The sequence below is a fragment of the Orbicella franksi genome, chromosome 8, assembly GCF_964199315.1.
Source record: "Orbicella franksi chromosome 8, jaOrbFran1.1, whole genome shotgun sequence".
Taxonomy (NCBI): Eukaryota; Metazoa; Cnidaria; class Anthozoa; order Scleractinia; family Merulinidae; genus Orbicella; species Orbicella franksi.
In genome coordinates this window covers 25850963-25875558 of record NC_138152.1, presented here as the reverse complement: position 1 = coordinate 25875558, position 24596 = coordinate 25850963, and the positions used below count along the sequence as shown (strand labels likewise).

Sequence of the window (24596 nt, the reverse complement as noted above, 5' to 3'; positions counted from 1 at the left end):
GACTCACCGAGGCACCGAAATCCTTGTTGGAAATTCCGACTGTGACTTAATTAAACGATTTTAAAGGCCTGACAACACATGAAATCACTTTTGACGTGGAAATATGGGACACCGCACTCGCCAATTTTTTCAAGGCTTTTCAGTCGGTTCTTATTCAGTTTTGTGATATTTAAAGTGATGATGGTTAAACAGGAAGGGAAATGCGTGATAAAATACGTTCGAAGGCTTTACAATAAATTAACAACTGAAACATCGGATGAACAATATTTGATATGGAATGTAAACGTCAATTTTCATTTTCGCTCGCTGCAGATATTTTGCGAGAAAAATATTAAATTATTCAATAGTAGTTATGTTCATTCAGTTACTTCAAGTTTAGTAATTCTTTTGACGGTAGCCGTTTGAGTAGACCCAGAGAGTATCACCTCCCACAGGCTTTGTAACAAATCAGGAGTTTGTTTGTCAAACGTTAATTTTCACGGTGGAATCATAAGCTTTATGCGGCCGTTCTTGTCGTTTAGCTGAGAAATTTGAGGAAACACGTTGCTTTTTTTGTGGGAAATCCTCACCACACTCGCTTGAACGCTAACACGCAGTGAAGAGAAAAGCTGTCAGACAAGTAAAAATATAAATGTTAGAAATTTACTTACTGATGAAGTCACGACAAACAGCGACATTGCTGTCACGGATAGAAAACAAAGACGCCACAAAGCCATTGTGAGGAGAGATTCTCCAGAAGCTTATTTTATACCTGCGAATCTTGTTGGAAATAAGTTTCAAAAGTAACTGCGTATTTGTTCGCAGTACAAGCTAATTTAAGTACATTAAAGGCGTCATCAGTGGGATGTTCCTGCATATTGTCAACATTATTATATCTTACTGAAGGTATATGTTGACTCAGCTGACTTTTTGCACAAGAAACCGAATGTGAAATTCGCAGGATTTCGTAATTGAAATTTATTTTAAGATTCTTGGCTCGCAAAAGCGGCATTTGACAACTAGACATGACGTGAACTGACAGAGAAATTACATTTAATTTAGAACAGCTCCCTTCGTTCACGAATTTTAAACAATGCTAGATTCTAACTCGAGATCGATAACTCCCCTAATTAACCCTATTGAGGCAAGCGTCGGGGAGAGTGAGGGAGACAGTGGGAGAAGCGGGGGTGGGGGTGGGGGTGGGGGGGGTGGTGTTGAGGCCCTTGCCAACTTTGTAACCTTAAAACGATTTAAGGCCATGAGTCCCAAATTTGGTGACCTTTTCCGAAATATGTCTGGGAATAATTGGGCGTGACATGTCATTGGCTACGAGCTTGATGTCTACATGACAATCATATTTTGGCAACCATGCATGCTTTTCAAATTTCCAACTTTGCCCACGAAAATTCTAACTTCTTTAGAGCAACTTCTTTTATTTTTAGTTTTTTTTGCCGGTTTTGACTATATTTTTCAGCCACGTTTGCTGGTTTTGTAACGTTTTATCAAAATTAGTGGATCCAAAGAAATTTGGACATGATGACGTCATCACTACGTCACCTGACGTCATTGTTCCATATTATGGGCCCCGAGGGAAACATATTTTTCAATTTTCTAAGTTACAGTGTCAGGGAGTCAAGTGGGTTACAGCTGATAGAGTGATCTGAGGAAGGGGGGGGGGGGGAGGGGGAAAGACTACCAATGGACTAGCACCCTACCCAGGGGTGGCAACCTTATTCTAAGTTTCTCCACGCTACGTACCAATGTAAGCTGGGTTGACCAAGTGACCTAGATCGACTTCACCCCCTCCCCTCCCCCCTCCCTCTACATGACGAAGACGGTGAACTTAAGTTAGTGGCCAGCATTGAACAAAATTATGTATCGCTTAATAATTTATTTCTATTATACACTGATAAAATTATTCCTGTGTATTTTAGACAAGATCTTGTTTGCAAATTCAAAGCGTACTCTTCTTCATCGAGTTTTTAACAAGACAGTATCACTAGCTACCTAAACTATTGGAGCTAGTTTTCTTCTTCCTACACAGGAGCTCATCAAGTGGAGTATTCACGTGCTGTCATTTGTCAGTCAAAGATTTATCAAGCAAGGCTATTTTTAGAATGACTGTCCACTAATACTCATGTGCCGAACAAGCACAACAAAGACAACATCAACGAAGTCAACAACAACAGGTAATAATCAAAACTAGAAAGCTCAAAATACGACACGGGAAGCAGGTAAAATTCGGACAGCCTTTCACAAATTGGCGTAGAATTTCCCCAAAATTAGCCTGACTTGTAAAACAACTCTTACCACTCGACACTCTAGTGCATTACCAATGAAATAAAAGCCATGGAGCAGTACTTTCACGTGGTACTGTTTATTATTCTGTACAAGGTGGTTCTAACTTTTAAGTCTGTGGATGAAACCTTAGCGTGTGACCATTCAAATAAAAGCTATTGTGCACTACTTTCATGTGGCACTGTCTACTGTGCTGTACAAGGGGGTTCTAACTTTATCCCTAATGTATGACCATTCAGCTATTGAGTACTGTAGTGGTTTATAAACAAGATTAAGTGAAACTATCACTAAAACAGAAGACGCACGTGCTCTATCCTTTGACACAATTTAAAATAAGCAAGGGGATTTTGTACAGACTGTAATTTCAGTCTCCCTTTGAAAATTTCCAACACAAGAGCAAGTGCTCTGTAGAACTGTTACTTGAGTTCAACCCAGAGTAGCATTTTTCAACCATTGGGTTATGCTGGAATCCCGTTGATGAATTTAAAGTTCATTTATGCCCTCCACAATAAAAAATAAACCTATAATGTGGTTGGATTTCCGTCGATCCGGTTAATCAAGTTTTCACTTGCTCACGTCAGTCACCCGACATGTTTTAACCAATCGCAAGCAAGTAACTCTGTCTTTTATGGCCCAATGATATCAAAACCCTAATTTATGGAATCGATCAAGAATATAGTGTGTCAAACACTTTTAGACATGAGATTACAATTAAAGGCGTTAAAAATTTACCACATGGCAGTTAATGTTGATTACGTTCCTTTTTGGACGTGCATAAAATTTGGCTATTACATGTAAAACATTTTATAACAAATGATATCTTACACGCATTTCGTATTGAGGAACTGTAAAACAATTGCTCACGACATCTATATTGCACCGTACATAACTCACAAATAACGTCTAATCCTACTTAAAAATCGCCTTAATCAAGCACCATTTTACAGTGTTATGTATGGACCTTGGTTTTGAACAATGAATACAACTCATTACACCAGTTTTTATTATAAAGGGATTCCTTCCCAAATTTCATTCAACTCTGAAATCTTAAACTGTTTTGGTGTTACCTTTAGTTGAGCTCTGAAAAATTCATCAATGAACGTTATTTTCTTAACAGGACGGTTCTGACCCAGACAGGTCCAACTCATTTGTTTACCGTTATGAATGGGCTTGTTTTCGCTCGTCTTGTCCAGTGAAAGGGAATTTTGTGTTTCCTTTTAAAGCCGCAAAACTTTACCACTAACGACTAATCAATCAAAGCCAGGAATTTACGAGACCGCAGTCACTATCAGAGCAGCGGCTGCTGCGAGTAAACCATTTGTGGTTGCGCGGGAAAACTCGAGTAGCCCGCCACGCTAGGTTGCGCTAGAGACTGGGCATAGTAATCATGCGGTGCACTCTGGGACGGATACTCGGGTGGTGCCGCAGGAATCCCCTGTTGGTAAGGAAGTTGCTGTTGCTGCTGGTAGGACATTGGTGGTTGTTGAACTTGCTGTTGGCTTGGGAACGCTTGTTGGACGTTGCTTGGAGGCTGCATCGGGGCCTGGGGTGGAGCATGCGCTTGGCTGAGCTGAGTCGGTTGGTAAGGCGCTGAAGTCACGTGGTTGGACATGTGACTTGCGTAGGGCTGCACAGGCCCTTGGCTCGAGTATGCCGTGCCCTACGAATCGTGCAAGAAACAAACATTACTTGGAAAAAGCGCCGACAGCATGAAGAATTAAGATTTCCTCCAAACACTCACCATAACAGATGACCCCAGAACGGCACCCGGCTCGCTCATATACTGAAGTGACGTTGGAGGGGAGACCTGGGGATAACCTGCAGGATGTGGGGCATAGAGCTGTGTCGCCTGGAAAAGAGTAACGGGACAAGTTAGTGTAAACACAAGGCAACGTCCATGTGAATAACTTCCCAGGGCTTCTACACATGTAGAGAGTGAATCGAACCGTAATCGGGGTAAAAATATCGGCCTTTCCACAAACCCTGCAACGATGGTTTTTAGAATTTTGTTACCATAAGAAAAAGCATATCCAACATTGAATATCCAATAGAGTTTCTTAGGGACGTTCCATGCATCTTACTTGAGTGTATTGCTGTGCTGTTGATCCAGGCAGCTGATACATGCCCATGGAGGCCTGGGGATTAGCGCCATATCCATAAGGCAGCGTAGGGACTGGTAATGGCTCTTTCATCAGCCTGTAATACAAAAAGAAAAACCTGCTTTACCAACCTGTTTTTGATCTTTTTTTCTTTTTTTACGTACAAGAGAGATAAACAGAAAGAGAGCGTTGCATTTTTAAGCTTTCACTTTAGACAGATTCAGCACACTTCTGTCAGCCATTCCTTAACTCCACAGCAAAAAGTCCACTTGACATCTTGTGATCAAATTTTTGAGCTCAAGTGCCAGGGGTCATTTTAAGTTGCAATGATAGCACCCCACATTTTTGCGCGAGAAGTAAGTTTAAATTATAAGGGAGGCAATGAAAGAAAAAAACTATCAAGAGATTACCTCTGGTATAAACTCAACGCTTGTAGATATTGTTCGTTCATTGATGATAATTCTTGGCGTTTTCTACAAAAAGGGAAAAAAGATGATGTATTACTCATAACCGATCATATGCTAAGGATAGAAGGAAATTTTACTCCGAAATCAGCAGTCCATAAAAAGCCTGAAGGGAGGAGAAAACGTAGAAAGTCAAAGACAACTTGGAGGAGGACGTTCAAGGCTTTTTTTTTTTTTTTTTCAGGCTTTATTTTCGTGACTGCTCAAGTTGATTTGTACAACATTCCGTAGGAAAAACGGTGGCGGCTGTACATTTTACCACAATCCCATGCAAACTTTGTACAGCCCATAAAGTACAAGGAAAGCCATACTTAAATGCAACACTTGTCCCTGAACTGACGACGTTGTGTATGCTTGGTTTGAACTGTTTGGAACTTTTCTGTAAGAATTATGGGTAAATGAACAATTCGCCATCTATCTTTCCTACGGTTCGTAACTTATTAAAAATTTACCTGCTAGCTAGATAAATTCCCATACATGGTGTTTAACACAAATGTAAGGGTAGCTTTCATCAAAACAACACGATCAGTAAAAGCGGGTTTTGTTAGTTGTAAAAAAAGAAAAGAAATAAAGAGGTTTGGTTCACCTTTCACTTTCTTCAATCTTGCCCTTGACAAGAGGCTCCATTCTGTAGCATTCATCTGTGATGTATAGGAGAGCTTAGTCAATTAACACAACAACTCTTCAATTTATTAACTATAGAACATCCCGTGCCCGTAATTTAACAACATGGTTGCCACAGATAAAATTCAAATTTCCCTGACCAGCTAAATACAAATGTCCGATCTAGTAGCGGCTTCTGGTCTCAACTTACAGCCGTCCCCTCCGCCCATTCATGTAAGACTCGTAAGTTTTCAACGAATTCCTCTTTATGCGTAGCAGGGAGAAGCTGAAGCCAGATGATCCGACATGAAATCTTAGCCTGCTCTTCGTCTCAACCCTGCTCAAGTGCAGAGTGGCACAATTTTCATTACAACAAAACGAACCTTCCATATCTTGAATTGTTTCCTCTTGTTCGTCTTCGCCTTCGATATTGGCTCCCTTTAACATGTTTGTACACAAGTCTATCTTTTCCTAAATGCAGATAAAACGTTATGGTATTAACAACAGTAAAGTAAAGTTAAAGTCTATATACGAGCCAAGTGGCCCATCAGGCCGGCGCTTATCCCGGTTTCAGTAACATGAAGCGACTTATGACTGTTTCTATGAGAACCTGAAGCCAATCCGACATGAAATCTTAGCCTGTTCTTCGTCTCAACCCTGCGATGCTAGTCCATCGCAGCGTTAAACCAAGTCCCATTTAATTTGGGAATTGAGGGGAAAAGAGAAACTTAACAAATTTGCAATTTTGCACTGAAAACGTCGGAGCCATGTTACAATATTGATATATGGAACGTGGCCTGTTAAGCCTTCCCTGAACGGAGATTGAAGGGGGGTAGGGAGGAGGCGAAAGGGGGAAAAGGGGATGAGGGAGGGGAGAAGGGTGGGTGGGAGGAGAGGCAGGGGTTCCATTGCTCTCTATTTCTTCCTTGGCCTCAGCTCTCACTATCTTCATTTTAAAGTTTCTTTACAACCTTTCCACCTGCATAACCTGCTACGCTCTTTAAAAATATTTCTTTTCAAAGTAAAACGTTAGAAAAGCGCATTGATGTCATGTTATGAATTGTTTTACTACGCTTATTGACGCATTGATTTACGAAAATTGTTTCAATGCCTCTGAAAAGCCCCACTCAGTAAGTTGTCAGTTAAGATATTTATTCATCACTTTATAGCTCTAATCTCACCTCACTGATTTCTGTTTTCACTGGTACTGTTGACTCTAGATAACAAAGAAAGAAAATCAAAGTGACGAAATTCGAAGCTACACCGAGAGGGAACATTTCACAACTCATTAGCCTACTAAGCGGGCTAACAACTGTTTAAAAACAACTAAATATCTCTTGAAGAACAATATAGGAAAGTGTCAACAGCGGTGTACCACGGAAAAATTCACCGCGTGACGAGTGAGTTCTGTGGTACATATCATGCATTGAACGTGGAACGAACGAGTCTGGCAATGAATTTCATTTGAATCACATAGCTTTACGTGACTTATCTACTCAGGGACCAAGTTTGTCTCTGAGAGTACTAAAACGCCATTTGAAATATAGCCGCATCCAATGGCGATTTCACGCTTAATAACACGCCTTTATGGCCAGTCAGCGAGCGAGATTTTCTTGAATAGGCCATTTCTTACTTGCCTGTGTGAAAACGAGTCTCCGTGCGAAGCTATTCATATGACAGTGCTTAACCCGAACTATTCAATTCCACCTAGGGCTTTAATTCGTTTTTAAAATTTGCTTTCTTTTTTTTTAATTAATGAAATTCCCAAATTATCGAAAATCATTTGCGGTTATACAAGGTCCGTAAATAAAACACAGTACCTTCAGATGTCGGGGCCTGGTGCCTAGGTTCGTCAGCCCAGCGTACCTTCTTCTTTTCCACTTTCGACGCTGATGACAACAGCAAAAAAATAAAACATATCGATTACAACTTGTAGAAGACAGGCTTTCAATTCACTGCAAACTTGGTAAGACTACCACTTCTGAGAAGCTGTTTCATATAGTTGGGCTCACGTTTTAGAGTGGGTCATTCAAACAGCTTGTTTTCATGCCATTTCTCGTTTGCAAAGTGGCCAGATATTCATTTTTTCGGCACAATAGTAAAAGGGACTTTGAGAGTAAAGAAACTTGTAGTTTCAGTCTAAGTTTAAGTTTAAGTTTAATTTTATTTTTGTTGTCTTACATATAGTTACATGTACAAAATTTGCTTGTCACCGCAACTAATTCCAGAACTAATCGAGGCGGGGGCAACAGTTTATATTAAAAAGGAAAGAAAGAAAAAAAAAAGTAATGATCACTTACAAGAATACAACAAAGCGTTGCACAAGAATACAACACAGAGACCCTGCATGGCCAGAATCTGGGTAGTTTTATACAGGGTAGATTTAACATAATATAAACTTACGACTTTCGGGCTCAGACAAATACGACGTCACAAAGTTAGAAGGAAAGAGTCCTACGCCACGAGCTGTTTCACCCTTCCACCAGTTCACATCACTGAAAAAAAAAAAGACGGTCACATAGTGTCATATAAGTTTATGAGCAGGAAAACATTTGACCATCTTTCTTTATCGTTAGGTAGTGTTTTATATTAATAACATTGATATTATATATCTCAGTTGATACGCGCGCTGTGATTGATTAAGTTAGAGGCGGTATTCGCTATTTATTTATTTATTTCTTTATTTTTTGTTGCCAAAGCGCCCCTGTGCCCCACTGGGGGCTATAAAGAATGATGAGGATGAAAGCGTTTCGTTATTTATCGTCAAGATTTCTCAACGTTGGCGACATGTCTCGAATTGAGTCATTTTGGTTTTGACCTCTACGAAATGGTCTGCCGAACCCGTACGATAGTAGAGATATCTCGTCATCACGGTCCGTACTGTAAGTTCTCCTTTGACTAATGGCCAGCACGCTTCATGCTTTGGTCGTAAATCGAAGGAGGAAAAAAAACCTTGGTCCATAACTTGCAGTGCGGACCTGGAACTCCATTAGTACGAGGTATTTATTATCCAAATGCACTCCGCAGAGTGCAAACAACGCAGAACTGAACACAAGTGTCTCACAGTATTTGTACTCTTGGAAAGCAGTTTAGCAGGCTGGTTGCAGGGATCGCTTGTGGTCTACGGAACAACAAACCTCCTGGAGGGGATTCCCATAGGAAAAGGACGAGGGTGCCTCGTCGTACCCTGTAGGGGTTAAAAGATCGGGTTTGGTACCTCTTTGGGTATTCAGGCTCAAAAGGTCCACTGCGGGAACAAACAAAATGACAGGAGAGCATGTGTTGTTTTAGAATTGGTACCTCTTTAATAGGAGTGAAAAAAGTTTCAAGCCACGCCCAAAAAACAGGATCGTGGCAGAGGCTCTTTTCAAAACTTCCGACAAGCACTCCAGTCCTTTTTATCTGGGATTCCCCGACCCGGGCAACAAACCGCAGGTGTTTGATAAAAGAAATGTTCAGCAAAACAAGATTAGGTTAGGAACCAACCTGTCGTCAAGAACAGATATTATCTCTCCACACTTAAATGTAAGTTCATTGTCTTCAACTGCCTCAAAATCGTACAATGCTCGGACTTTTTTGGCCTCAACCTAACATAATACAAAAAAACATTCAGTTGAAAGCTATATTGTCTCTCTTTAAGGTCGTAGCTTGCTTTTTTGCTTGTACTGATAAACGTTTTTGAATTTCAGTTTCATAAATTTCTGTTGGATTCAAAAAGAACTTATTAATCAAAATCACTCAAGCATCAGGTTGTAGTTGCCATGGCAATGGCAGGTGTTACAAGGACAATGTCCTCCAACCCACCACATGCCATTGAAATTTATTAAAATATGATTGATCAAACCAAACAGAATGGAATCCTGTTACATAGATGTCATAGAGGTGATAAGTAATTATTTTAATTTTGACTTGTGGAAAGCGGTTCAAATAATTGGATATGCTGTGGTTCAAACAGGACACCTACCCTTCTTGCAGGAGCTGGTGAAGATGAACTGAAGCTTGGATGCAAACTAGAGACCTTGGGCTACAAATATTGAATGAAACAATCAAACTTCTAGAGTCATGAAAAACAACTGAAGGGACATCAAAAGAATGATCAACAGCTTAGTCACCAAACAAAATCAATTGATCTGCACCCTGTTTACACAAACAAGAACATGCCTACTCTGTTACAGCTATGTTTTTCAATGTTGTTCCAGAGAAGACTTACATATTAAGAGTCCCTGTCCATGAAAATGGAAAATAACTCGGCAAGGGTCGAAAATTCGATTTCGCTCACATTTTCATGGTAGATCGGCTAGGGTATGACAAAAACTACTGGATGGTTTTTTTGGCAAAATATCCTTTTATTTCAGAGAAATATGCAAATTACCAAATTCCGTTAAAATCGTCATTTAACGCACCATTTTTTTAAAACAAGTTTGAGAGCCTCGCATGCAAAACCACATCATTCTTCCGTCTTTAAAACACTCAAATATTTTTCTGCAATGTTTAAATGTGTACTGGGTTGATTTTAGGGAATGTTGCGTTGTCTTTTTGGGTGCAAAATAATTAAACTTCGAAGGCATGTATTTCATTCACTTAAAAGTACTTCGTGAATATAATTAATTTTCACCATGTGCGAAACCTTCAAATGGATCAAGCTTCTGGTGGTTGAATCGCAGAAGGATGGTCTACAGAATCCTTTAAAAATTTCTTTGGGCAAATGATTGTGAGGGACGCGAGAGCTTTCCAAAGCACGTCAAAAATGCAAATATTTGACCATCCGTCGTGAAATTTCAACTTACGGGTTAGACGTATATTTTAGCATGCGCCACATGACTTGACGTATGTTAAGTTGAAATAGACACAGAGCTGATAATTTCGAAATGTTCTAACCTTATTTGCTGTAAAAGGCAGGTCCAAAGCCGATTTGACGTGTTTCTCTCCAACTGTCAACTTATTTAACGGTCGAATACCATGAATCTGTGACCTTCTTTCGACACATATGATCACCACTGCATCTAAGTCAAAAACGGCTAAGTCATTTGTAGATAGTTGCTTGCTTTGCACTACACCAAAACATTACGTTTGATCATCATGGTTTGATGGCTTGAATCCTTGCTTGCAGCGGTTCCTTGTTCGTCACGCAATGCTGTCATCCCATTTTAGGGGGTAGGGGTAGGACAATTTCTATCCTAATACGTAAGGCTAGGTAAGGCTTGGAGTCACTGGGAGCACACAATCGTGTTGAGTAGGAAGAGATTGAATTAAGAAATGAAAAGAATGAATAGTTTACCATTGCCCCTGTTGTTATCTTTTACTCGACCACCGCTACCTACATGCCCTACGTAATACTGTAACGCTCAACTCATACCTAGGTCTTTTCGCGCTATGCAATTATTTTTGGTTTACATGTAATACGGTGGGTTACCCTCGGGGAAATGGGTGGTGACCGCTTAATGGGGCTAGCCGCTTAAATAGAGGTTAGTGTACCTTGCATATTTAATTTTTCACTGTCGGGTTATAAATTTCTTGGTGAACATGGAGTCAATTCAAGACAATCATGATAGACGTGTGTTTGAATTATCACTCGTCATGCACCTTCAATTTCAGACTCTTATCTGCCATCGCTCTTTCCAAAACAAAGTTCTTAAATTTTGGGTGGCCGCTTTATAGGGGTAGAGACAATAATGAAACCCTTATCAGAATGACCCGATGGTGGCCGCGGAGGTAACCGGTCAATAGGTGTTTTATTTACAATATTTTACTGACGATAATTTTGCACTGTATTGAAAACAGTCCACTATTTTCTGTTACATACCAATGCCTCGCCACTGAGCAAACAAAGTACGCCAAATAAAATGGCATGGCCAGGGCTATTTACTGACGTAATTACTAATTAAATTTAGTCTGTTTTTCTCACGAATTAGACACGTTGTGATTTCCTATTTTTATTTCAGCTAGTTCTTGCTTCATTGACTGTATAATTTGTTTATGGCGATTTTCTTAAAATTCTAGTGAGTACAGGCACTAGCTTTATCAGCTGTTGTCTGAAACGTCAGAACGTACAACAAACGTGATTTGGACCGACTCCACGTACACTATAGAACACGATTTTATAAATATACACATATTATTATATATATGAACAAACAGATGAACAATGATTAAATTGTCTCACTTATCCTGAGAGTACTCTATACAAAATAGATCAAAATGTGCAGCATATGCCGTGACAGCATTGCGTGACGAACAAATAACGGCTGTAAGATTGTGTTGCGCCGACACGCTTATCAGCAATGGTCAGCAATCGATCAAACGCAATATTTTGGCGAAGCGTAAAGCAAATGACTCAGCCGTTTTAGACTTAGATGCAGTGATGTTCATAAGCGCAGAAAGATAGTCACAGATTCATAGTATTCGACCAATAATAGGTTGACAGTAGGCGATGTACATCGGACGTTAACCTTGTGTAAACAAAAGCAAACTTCTGCTTTATGTGCGACGAATGGTGAGAGATCTACTAGAAACTCGTCAAACCGGCTTTGGACCTGCCTTTTACAACAAAAAAGGTTAGAACATTTCGAAATTATCAGCTCTGTGTCTATTTCAACTTATTATAGGTCAAGTCATGTGGCACATGCTAAAATATACGTGTAACCCGCAAATTGAAATTTGACGACGGATGGTCAAATATTTGCATTTTTGACGTACTTTGAAAAGCTCTCGCGTCGCTCACAATCATTTGCCCAGAGAAATTTTTACAGGATTCTGTAGACCATCCTTCTGCGATTCAACCACCAGAAGCTTGATCCATTTGAAGGTTTCGCACATGGTGAAAATTAATTATATTCACGAAGTACTTTTAAGTGAATGAAATACATGCCTTCGAAGTTTAATTATTTTGCACCCAAAAAGACAACGCAACATTCCCTAAAATCAACCCAGTACACATTTAAACATTGCAGAAAAATATTTGAGTGTTTTAAAGACGGAAGAATGATGTGGTTTTGCATGCGAGGCTATCAAACTTGCTTGATAAAATGGTGTGTCAAATGACGATTTTAACGGAATTTGGTAATTTGCATATTTCTCTGAAATACAAGGATAGTTTGCCAAAAAAACCATCCAGTAGTTTTTGTCATGCCCTAGCCTATCTACCATAAGAATATGAGCGAAATCGAATTTTCGACCCTTGCCGCGAAATTAAGAATTTGTCTGATTTTTACAGGCAGGCACTCTTAAGTATTTATATCCTGAGCAAAATCAAAGACAGCTGTAAAACTGCACAATGATGATACACTGTATTTCAAGGCATTTCAAATTTTTGGTTTATCACTAGAAAGTTCAATATCATGATACATTTTAATAGTTTTTGTTTTTCACCCTCTGAAATTTTAAGCAAAAGCTCCCAATTGTGTACAAAGCATGTCACATGTATACCACCGACTTTCAAGAAAACAAAGAGAAAACTCATTGAAAAAGCAATGATTTGAACAACACAGTAGAAACGATGACTACTTACTAGAGTATAAATCAGTATGCTCTACCTTACTACTTTCTGCTTCCTGACGGGACAACTGAATTGCTGAAGGTGAAAAAGAAAAAAAAATCTGTATCAGAAAAGGAAGGCAAGAGAATCTTGGGTCAAAACACCCTTGGAAAATCATCAACATACAGACACCTTACAAACCCCACATACATCTCCCACTAGAACAATGCTGAAATACATGTATGGTCTCATGGTTCAGTGGAGAGAATTCCAATTCAGAATTGCATTTGATGTGAGGAAGGGAAGTAATATATCAAACATGAGAGACAGTGTTTCATCAGGATATCCAACCACCGAGAAGAAAGTTGAAAATACGATGGGCAGCAGAGTATTTGTATGCTAATTAAGACCAGGTATCCAAACCTCCTTCACAGTTGTGATTTGCTTTGTTTTAACTTGATGAATTATGAGTTTGAGAAGGGTAGCTGAAGGCAAGAATTGTTTGCTAAAAAAATGATGCCAAGATTTTTGCCAAAACATTTTGTTGTCGCGATCATGCCTGCTACACACTGTACCATGCTATGGTTGCATATTGGCAAGGGAAGGTCGACGCCCTCATCTCTGACTATTTGTCATGTGACTGCACAAGGTCACGTGAAAACTCAACAAAATGTAAAGTATTCACTCGCTGAATGAAGGGTGTAATGTACAAAACAGTTAAAAGCATTGAAGTTGCTTCAAAATCGACTTTTTATGTAGAGATCCTCTCTCAAGTTTTTGTCAGAATGAGTAGCCCTGTGTAGTGTGTGATGTTCAAGTACCTCTTGCTCAATCTTCATCTTCTTGTTGTGCACTAACTGTTGCAGGAGCTGAAGAATGACTTGATGAACTTGGTGAACTTGAACTTGTGTCCTATAAACAGTATAATTACAAACAATGCAATACTATATAAAAATATATACAAAAGTCAATAAAATAAATAAAATAATGAAAAAAGTGGCATTTTGTTCTCTAAAAACTGTAGTTTTAGTAGTCAAAACTACTCAATAGATTTTGATTATGAAAATTACAATTTAAAACACTTTGCATTTAGTTTCAACCACGGTGCTTCACTATCTGTTTACATTCTCTGTGTACTACATAATTTAATTTCAGACTTTCTCTTCACAAATACAGTGTAATAAATAGCCTCATTGCTATAATTTATTGCCACTCAAATTGCACTGCAGGTACAAAGAATCAAAGGCAAGAAATAGAATAGAAGTGTGTAAAATAAGCCAACCTTGGAACTGTCAGGAAAACTAACTCCATCTGCTTTAAGTTCTTTGCAAAGCGATGGTATTAGACTGAAATTGAACAAGAGGACGAAGTCTTAAAATCAATGCACATCATGAAATTCTATTACTGATCATCTAATGAGAGTCCGAAGGGTGTCTGCTTAGTACAGGTTTCATTGTATTAAGCTTCAAGTAGTAAAATGTTATTGTGCATCCACATGTACCTTCCATAATTTATCTGGTACCCATTTAAAACACCCTATAGTAGACATGTACAGTCGAACCTCTCTAATATGGACACGGAAGGGACAGAGCGAAGTGTCCATATTAGAGAGGTGTCCATATTGGAGGTCACTATGATGACATCACTTTTACATGTAAGTTTCCACAGAAGTATTTTTGATTACACCGTACCGTATTTGCATTTGTAAAATGTAAGTTTTGAAAACTAACATTTTGATATTGTTCTGGTATTGGTATTGCTGAATGACAAAGTGTCAATGTCTGTGTAACCACCGACAGGAAATGGTACATACCGCAAATTATCGACACCTGATCCCTGGAGTGTCCATAACAAAGAGGTTACATTTGTATGAATTTGCTCCATAGGGTTGCGATTTAGTGTCCATTGTCCGTTTTAGAGAGGGTCTGTATTATAGAGGTTTTTAAAGAGGAAATGTTTGAGAATTTTGTCAGTAAATAGGAAATTGTCTGTATTAGAGAGGTGTCCATATTAGAAAGGTGTCTGTATCCATGGAGAGCTTCGACTGTAATTGTCAACAAAAAATTTAACACACACTGTATACCTCAACTGTGGGTCATCCTTGAAGCTAACAGACCACTCCTGTATCAGGCTTTTCAGTGTTTCGGTTACTTTGGGATGTCCCTAGAAACAAAATGATGAACATGGTAAAACTGATCAAAATCCATCCAGAAAAGTGTTCATCACAAACAAAACCCTGCTACAAACACAGCACAGTCTCCATTGAAACCACCTTCTGAGCCTTGAATAACATGTACAAGTACAGACTGAGGCCTACACCAGCTTTGGAATGTTCAACCTTAGGTGCCTTTACAGGGACAAGTGATCAATCAAAGTAGTGATATGTATGGCAAAATCTTCTTTTAAAATTTATTCATTTGACAATTTGTTACAAAAATCTACAAGTTTTTACTAAAACCTAATGTTTATGACCCATCTATTGGAGACCAAATTATCAACAAACAGAAACTAACTGGTGGGTATTCGTTGGGGTCAGAGGAACCCAGTGGCTCCTAGCACAATGCTTGAGTATGCATAAAATTACAGTACTTCAAGCCCATCCTGTGATGAGCAGAATCTAAATTGCATGTTATCTTCAAGCATTTAATTGATAAATAATTTACCCTAAGCTGACAAGCCATGAACAGCCAGGCCAGGCTCAAACTTGTTGCTTTTGATCCAGGGGGCAATGACCTAGGTACATGTATACCCAAAGCCCCTTGTTTGAAGCCTTTAAAAAGCTATAAATTATAGTTAATTTATATATATTTGTGTGTGAACAGGATCCTGGATGGCTGAGGGAGGCAACCTCTGTTGAGTGGAGCTCACAAAACATGAAGAATATACATACCTTTTGAAAACCAGGTCCGAACAGCCCAATAACACCTGGTGCCTAATAGAGTCATGTGAGCAGTGCTTACCAAGTTCTACACTCCACACTTCATCTAGTGCAAAAAGGAAATGACACTAGAATCTCTGCGCCACCTGTGGATGAACTCAGGCTTAACTGTCATCATATCAGATAAAAGCTCTTTGCAAGCATAACTTAATGACAGCAAACTAAAGTGCCTTGAAATCTCCCCCTCCCCCCGGGGGCCAGGTACCACTCTGCACATATCAGCCCCCTTCATGACAATAATGGAACCTTCTGCCAAGAGAGTAAACCCACTTAGCTTTGGGAAATTCCATGCACTTTAAGGATTGTGTCACATTGGACAGCTAAGTACATACCCAGCTGAACTCCACTCAGCAGCTGTCAGACTGACTTGAGACTATGGACACAAGTTCAAACCGACCCCACCCCCCTGGATTAAGGGCCAGGGACCCCAAAGAGGTATCCACAATTAGCCACACTCCTGTAGATGTCTCCAGACTTTCCGGTAACGGAGCCCCCCTGGAAAATAATATGCTACGCTAAGCTGAAATTGATGCCTGCTGCATCGATTTCAGCACAGCTCGCGGAGTAAAATTAGGTATGCGTTTTTCAAAACTTCAAGGAAAAGTGCAATAGAGTCCTAAAGTGTGATGTCACAAAAAAATATATTTGAGAAATTATGGGATTTGGCCCCATTTTCGAATAAAGCGTCCTTAAAAAAGGGTCTTTGCCAAAAATTACCTCTTAATTGTAATTCCCAGCTGAAAGACAAAGGATGAAAATTTGGTACTGCCCCATATAAATCTCTCTAATTTGGAGTCAGTTCTAAACTGAAGGAACTGAAACAAATTTTGAAGGGTTTGTATGGTATGCTATCAAACTTTGATCCCTTATATCTCTATTGGGAATTGCAATTCAGAGCTAATTTTTGGGATGAGGGCATCTTTTGGGATTCTCTATAAGAATATGACATCATATCCCATAATTTCAAAAATTTTATTTTTGTGACGTCATCACTTTAGGACTCTTGTAATGGCTCTATGTTTTGAGGTCATACATTTTCTGTAAAACTACATGTCCTTTTGCACTCAGATTAAGTCACTGTCTGAGCCCATGTAAGGCTGACCTGCCCGTCGGCTTGGAGAGGTAAGATCAGTACATTATAACAACCCCATTGTGCTTACAAAATTTACCTTTGGCTTCAACTTTATAACAAACCAGTTTGATTTTGACAGTGTCGCATGTTTATGATCTACAGCCCCTACCATCATCTAGAAAAATCAAACTCAAATTGAAATTGAAAACAAGAAAATCCAAAAGACTATTAATCAAGTCAAACTGGCTTGAAAAGTTTACCAACAAAAATGACTTCACAGCACAATTAACAGACCCCTTTTTCAAAACTGCAGGTAGATATACAATGTATCTCTTGTCATAACTGAATGAATGAATAACTTTATTACCAGGTCAAACTTCTACCTTACTGTAAACAGTAAGCTAAATGTGGACACCTATATGAAAATGATGATTACAAAATTCCAATCATTAAAAGAAAAGATAAAATCTAAACATGCAAGACATAGTTAACTAATTACAGCCCAAAAAGACTAGATTAATAATAATGATTAGAATTGCAGTTTCATTGTTTCTAATGTGCAACACAAGGTTAGTTAGAACACAAAAAACAATTGCTACAGTGTTCTAACAATTTTCGCTAATTATCAGTTCGGTCAAGTTCAGTGTTCTTAGTAGGCCTTAGATAGCTTAATTACATGTGGGCTGTGTTTGCCATGAGTTACTGTGTTGAACCTGGCTATGGTAAAGTAAACAGACTAATGTCTGTGTACTGTAAGCCCCAGGGGGAGGGACTCCCTCATTAAAAAGACAGAAATTTTGAAAAGAATCCCTAAGAGGTACCAAGATCCTGTTTGGTGGGCATGGCTGAAATTTTTTTCTCCCCTAAGAGGTACATGTACCAATTCTTACATAACACATTATCTTCTGTCACATTTTTCTGGTACCGCTAAAGTTCCCACTGTGGACCTTTTGAGGCTTAACACCCTAAGAGGTACCAAGATCGCATTTTTAATCCCTAAAAGGTACAATGAGCACCCACGTCATTTTTATCTGGGAGTGCTCACCCCTGGGATGTGCATTGGCGAGGACCACAACACAGCAGCCTGTTTCAGGTCATAATTCTGTTAATTGCCTAGTGTTAAGCATAAGAATGGTCTACTTTTCACAAACATACTATTCTTTCAATTTCTGCTACTCTCCAGCTGATGTCCATGTATGTACAACTGTAACTCAACACATGAAACAGAAAGCTGTTTTGAAACATTATGGACTTGTTAATTAGTTAATGTAATAAACTGTAATATTACAGTACTTACCCTTGAAATTATACTTTTTGCCTCATTGACAAAATCCCTGGAGCACACTTCCAAGTGGAACACTCTATCACAATTATTCACACAAGCAGATAGGAGCTAAATTATCAAAGAGAAAAACACACCACTTTGAGGAAGGTATGCACTAATGAACCTACAGTAAGAAACACACTTGTCTAGCCTTAACTCATCATAATTTAACTGACTTTGTTAATGATAGCAACTTAGAGATTGCAAACAACAGAAACAATTTATTTACAGATGATCATAACCACTCACAAGAAATCTTAAAAGGGAAGTCTCCAAGAGAACAGGCCAGCATAACAACTACTGACTCTTTGAAATTTTACATATATCTGAACAAATGTGCCTGGAATACCTAACTTTTATAATTTACAGTACCGCCTGAAAGTATTCACCCATTTCCTTCATTCTGGCCGCGGGGCCTACACGTGTCATTGACGTGGTATTCCCGCACTCAACCTCGTCAATACCTAGATAAACCCGAGGACGGTATTCGTCCTGCTGCAGCAACGTTTGGACGAGGTATTACCTCGGTAAAGAAGATGGGTCAGGTTTGGATAGCATTTTGTTTTCTGTAAAGCATGCTTGAATGCTCAGTCTTGAATCTCCGTATTTTCATCACAAAGAAGCATTTAATAAAGCCGATCATTCAATTTCATGTCAGTTACAAGATTGATAACACATGAAATTGGTAGCTCCATTGTATGAACTTCACCAGAAATATCTGTACAGGCCTGTAACTTGGTAAAAGTTAGTGTCTCAGTTTTCAAACCCTGTGTTTTACAAGCATTTCATTTTGCCTAGAAGAACGCAACAGAGCATATGTTCGTTATCTGATTTCATGTCCACGCATCATGCAAACGACTGGGAAACTACTAAATGCTCAAGGCCGGAATGGCTCTGAGATTCACTTTGATGAAAAGAAACCAGGGCAATACATTTAACTTCAATTCTGATTTATTTTGTTGCCATAATAGGTCATAATACCATCCGTACTTCTCTGTTTATATGCGCTGCGCTTTGTACATGTAGCAGGCATTTACAAAACCGGGTCAACGGCGATCGTTGATTTAAATAAAAACGGCAATTGCTGTTTTTGCCTCATTCTTGTATAGATGTCATCAAATTAGCGATCCGAGTTTTTCTGGTCCAAGTTTTGTCTCTGGTTGCTTACAGCCGATCAAGATGTAAGCTTATTAAATATTCGTAATATTCGTGGAACCTGCTTCAAGTTCAAAAATTTTCTCAGGAGACCAAACCATGAATAAGAGAAACCTTCATCAGCTTTTTTACATCTACCTGTTTAATAACATACCATGGCCCACAAGGGACACACTGCAAACAAAAAAGAAACCCTGCAAACAGGAAAGAAATGCTGCAGACAAAAAGCGAACGATGCAAATAAAAAAAGTACGCTGCAACTAAAAAACGTATTCTGCAAATAACAGAAACATTGCAAACAAAAAACGAACGCTGCAAAAAAAAAACAAAACAAAATGTACACTGCAAATAAAAAAGAACACATAATGCGTGTGCACTTGGCCAAAGGGACTGGGTATCTCTCAAGTATTTCCCTCCATTTTCCAAAATCCGTGCGATTCTCGTCGATTAAGTAGTATTCGTGATGTTTTGTAGTTTTTGTGGTATCGGGGAAGTTCAAGAGAGTTTCTGAGATAAATGTGTGGCTGAAAAAGATATAGACGAAGTAATAACGCACTATTTTCATCGAAATTATCCTTGATGTTATCGTGGGTCTTCTCGAGCAACGTGAAGGACTTCAGATGTGTGTGCGAACACTTAAGAGACGGCTGAGATCTCTTGAGTTAAAGAGGAAAGGTAATGCCGAGGTAATGGATGATTCTGAAATACGAACTATCATTCGTGAAGAAATGAGAGGTCCTGGAAGTTTATCAGGTTACAGAAGTATTTGGCACCCCTCAGATTGCGACATCATATACATGTTCCTTGCAAGTTGGTGGCAAAAATAATGAAGGAAATTGATCCTGTTGGGGTAGAAGAGAGGAGATCTAAACAGTTGAAGAGAAGGACGTTGCGCTCAAAAGGAGCCAATGCTTTGTGGCATATAGACGGTATTTGTTTTTCACTTTGTAATCACAGATAAGTAATGAACTGTGTGTGTGTTGGGGAGGGGGGAAGGGGGTAGGTAGGTGGATAGGTAGGTAGGTAGGTAGGTAGGTAGGTAGGTAGGTATGGTATGCACGTATGTAACATTGCAGCTATTAAAGGGCCACATACCCTTCTCATTTCAAGATGAGTAAGTTATGACTGGTCTACTAGTAGGAAATAAAATACATGAATATAGATTGTCTAACAGGCCCACCTCGATCGTGGCTCGCACCACCTTGTAGTCTTACGCTGGACCTTGGGATCGTGTTCAGTCCCCCAAACTATGGTAAGTCATGTTATTTGCTGTGTCCATTGCCGATTATCAAGGTAACGCCCTCTTTACACTAAATTAGTGCTGAAATTTCAAAAACAAGAACAACTGTACATTATTTTCTTACTTAAGATACCAGTATTTATAAACTTATTTACATGTTAAGGCAAAAGATTCCAAAACAATTCAGTTCTTGAAGCGAGTAGCCACTTCAAGCCTACTGAAAATTAACTATACTGCTTTGTGCCACCCAAAAGAGAGTCTACTGAAATTTCATGCAGTTGTGGGGCCACAAATTTCAAGTATATCTGCAAAATCCTGCCAAATTCACAAAAACATGCAAAATACCACAAAATTCACAAGAAATCTTACCAAGTACATGTCATTAAGAACATATTTGAAACTTGTATTGGCTGTTGGGGTTGTTTACTTGCCATAAACTTAGAAATTTATCATGAAACTTCATCACTGCAATGAGTATTTAAACAACATCCCCAAATTACCTGGCATTCTTAGATTACTGTTGCCAAAAACTGGGCTGTGGCCACCATGTAGATGTAAATGTTTTGCCATTGGCACATTGTCTATTGTTGTTAAAATTTATGATGATCTCTGTTAAAAAGAACCTCATGGTCAAACAAATGGTAAACACATACGCTAGTACAAACGAGTTGCCCAAATTTTCCTGCAAAACTGTCGGTTTTAGAAAGGCAACAACTATAAGTAGTCAGAGTTTCTGTTGTTAAATTGTAGAGGCTAATGCTCATCATCCCCCCCACAAAAAATGCTAAACTTGCCGTCGTTTTTGTTAAAAATGTTCATCAAAGCAATGCAAAACCGATTGGTTTCCAGCAAAATTTTCTCAGAAAAATTCCCACAAAATAAGCCATTTTTTGCCGCTCGTTTCTTAGCAAGATTTGCTTGAAAATTCCCGCAAATTTCCCACAAAATTGGCTGTTTTATCTGCGAATTTGTCTATGAAAAACCCACAAAATTTGACTTTTTCTTCTGCAACCTATCAGAGGCCCTGAAAAGGAGTGAAAACAAGCTGCTTTAACAAAGGAGAGCCTCCAAGACTTTTCAGAACAATTTGCTCGGCGCCACTAGCCTTTGTGCCATAAACAATGCTGAGAGTACAAGTAAATAAAGGTTATTTACATGAATTTACTTTATTTTAAGAGAATTCAAACATTTAACAGTCCCTCAGTTGAAGGAATACTCATTTTACTAAAACAAGAAAACGTTACTCACCATATGCTATCATGATACTGCTAACTTCTCTCTCAATCTTTTTGTTAGTTTTGCCATTATTAATGAAGTAAGTTATCCAGAAACTGTTGGAGAAAGCAAAATATAATTAAATTCCATCCTTTCTAGCTAAGAATTAGACAGGACAATGATAACCTTTGTTTATCAATTAATAAACATACATGAAGCAATTGGACAGAGCCATGCATGTTGCAGGACAAAAATTACTGGCAACTCACGGAACTGCATAAAGTTGCAGGTAAAAAAAAAATTTGGACTGTTATGTACTTTAAAGATTAGCCCTTTTCACAGTTAACCTTTCTCCTTTGCATTAAAATATAATCTAGCACGTGTGCAAGGCAATTTTAGGCTGTTTCGTAGTTTAAGACCAAAATTGTCTCGAGTCCGCCTTGGATTACATTGTATTGCAAATGAGAAAAACTAACTGTGAGAAGGGCTATCTCAAGTCTTTACTTTGTACTGACAACTGATGGTGGAAGCTTGATGAATGTTAAAGTACCTGTAGGGTCTGTTTTATATGGAGTAAAATACATGTAAGGTTGTCCTTGAGTATCAAAGCTTCTTATTCCCCACCTAGCGCAAGTTGGGATATCACCATTTAACCTCAAGTAAGATATTTTGGTAGGCCATACAATTAGCCACTGTAATTAAGGAGTAATCATGATGGTTGAACCTTTAAGTGTGCTAATTAACACAGTGGAGGTGTTATTTGGGTTGTTACACGACACTTCTGTTTTCTCTCTAGAGAGAAGCATTGCGTGACGACACCAGTAACCATAGGAAGAAGACTATATCAGTATTCGATGTATGGAAATAATTTATACTAACTAGAATTATGAGAAGACACTATTCACCTGTAATGTAACAAAACACAACTTAAGCAGGCTTTTCCCCAATCCTGTGCAACTTGTTCCATTATCATGAATCATCCACAAACTGTTGAAAGAAGTATTCTAGTAAATACATTGCAATCTCGGTTGCTAATGATATTGAAAATCCAAGGAAAAATAAAAAATGAAATTAAAAAAATTTGAAAACATTGCAGTTGCAGAGTACCTGCTGAAATTCTTGTAATCTGCAATGGCCTGTTGCCTCTATGAGATGCACCTGCAAGGAATCATGGTGCAGTCGAACCCCTATTAGGCGGCCACCTATAAAACGGCCACCCTTATAAGGCGGCCAGTAATCAGTCCCGATGAGGGCTTTTCTATTGTTTTAACCTCTATTTAGTGGCCAGGAACCTGTTCCTCAAAGGTTCTGAAAAGTTTTCGCACCCGAAAAGCTGTTGCAAAATGTGAAACCTTATGACTACAGAGCTGTTTTATGCACATATTCTTAAGATGAACAGAGGATCCCTCCATACAAGAAGTTTCAGGCGTACACACTTCTCTGTCTCTAAATACCAATTAACTAAAAATGGCTTTGCAGGCCTGAAAAGTTTCCAGGGCTTTCGAGAAACGGGCCGCTGTCCTCTTAAAGCAACCACTATTTATTTTCCCAAGGGTGTCTGTTCACTAGGGCTTGAACTGTAGTTAAATATGATATCCAGCCCCAGATGATGAACACCACTACCATGACACCACAGTGGCATCTCATAGAGGAAATTAGCCATTCAGAATATAAAACTCCACGAAATAGAACTAAATAATGTTACTTGCCACCTATGTCGTAAGACAAAATAGAAATACTACAGCAGATTAAAAAAAAAAGAAAGAAAAACTACATATATGTGGGAATAAATTTCGCGGCTTTAAAAATGATTGTGTTGAATATCCAATACTATTGCAAGTTGGAGTAGGCTCAGAAGGTTCCTGTTTCCGCGGTTCGACTTAAGAATTGGCTCAGACTTGATGGATTGCAAACAACTTTAATCACAAGAAAACATCAACATTGCTCCCATCTTGTGAAGGCATGCTCGGGAAACTTACAGTTCCATAATGCATTGCAATCTTAAAGCGTGACACGATGTCATGACATCTGTGACAGATTGAAATAATTTTCCAGTATGAACAAACACAGGGCAGGGCAATTGACAAACTGAAACTGGCTCATAATTATAGTGGTGTATTTGCTCTCTATAGAAGAAGCAAATGCCAGAGCCTTACATCCCTGGGGTTGGGGGAGGGGGGTTAGGTTGCATGCAATTAATCTGAGCACACCCTCTACAAAACCACAGAATACCTCTAAAAAGTTCAAACCTATAATGCACAATGCCGTTAGTACAGGAAAGAATTGCGTAAAAATAAGAATTTCGAATGTAGATGTGCCTAAAATGGCTGTTTCGCAAGGCGTTTATGGTAAAATGTACAGGCGCCATCTTCTTTGACTTTTGTACAAGTAGTTCTACACCAAAACAAGTTTTCCACCCTTGATTATTCAATACGCGCAACTGAATGAATAAAAGGTCACATTAATTTAGGCCCAGCACGAGAAAGGAAACCATCCACATGCTACTAAATCAATCTGTGGCGTTTCAGAGAGTTTTGAAGGCCATTCGTTTGCTAACCTTACCTCGAGCTTTCTCTTACAACCAGCATTTCCAGTGGATACAAATTCGAATACAAAATACAATCTTGTATTCAAAGCGAAAGGTTCTTCTTAAACTTACGTAGCTTGTGAATTCCTCAAAAATTTCAACTCTACGTGCAACACAAACACTCAAAGTCCTATTCCATAGACCTGTC

The 24596-nt window shown here is 38.9% G+C and overlaps 1 protein-coding gene, 1 long non-coding RNA gene and 1 pseudogene across 4 annotated transcripts in view; 1 reads left to right on the top strand and 2 right to left on the bottom strand.

Annotated features, from left to right (window-relative positions):
• LOC145494009 (hydroxymethylglutaryl-CoA lyase, mitochondrial-like) overlaps nucleotides 1-24596 on the top strand; it is a 55153-nt gene that overhangs the window by 21012 nt on the left and 9545 nt on the right. The window lies entirely within an intron of this gene.
• LOC145495736 (signal transducing adapter molecule 1-like) lies at nucleotides 3438-18680 on the bottom strand (annotated as a pseudogene). The gene is made up of 18 exons (XR_014050464.1): nucleotides 18624-18680; nucleotides 18225-18320; nucleotides 17025-17102; nucleotides 15001-15080; nucleotides 14200-14263; nucleotides 13739-13829; nucleotides 12976-13013; nucleotides 9408-9467; nucleotides 8930-9030; nucleotides 7847-7938; nucleotides 7264-7332; nucleotides 6625-6659; nucleotides 5827-5914; nucleotides 5427-5481; nucleotides 4787-4849; nucleotides 4359-4473; nucleotides 4019-4126; nucleotides 3438-3937 (listed from the first exon to the last, which is right to left on the bottom strand). The product of XR_014050464.1 is annotated as a signal transducing adapter molecule 1-like (transcript).
• On the bottom strand, nucleotides 15001-24511 carry LOC145494023 (uncharacterized). Of its 2 annotated transcripts, none has more exons than XR_014050217.1 (6): nucleotides 24424-24511; nucleotides 22767-22848; nucleotides 21895-21977; nucleotides 21147-21255; nucleotides 15808-20727; nucleotides 15001-15080 (listed from the first exon to the last, which is right to left on the bottom strand). It is a non-coding gene; the product is annotated as an uncharacterized LOC145494023 (long non-coding RNA). The 2 variants fall into 2 exon arrangements; XR_014050218.1 differs by lacking the exon at nucleotides 24424-24511 and adding an exon at nucleotides 22969-23702.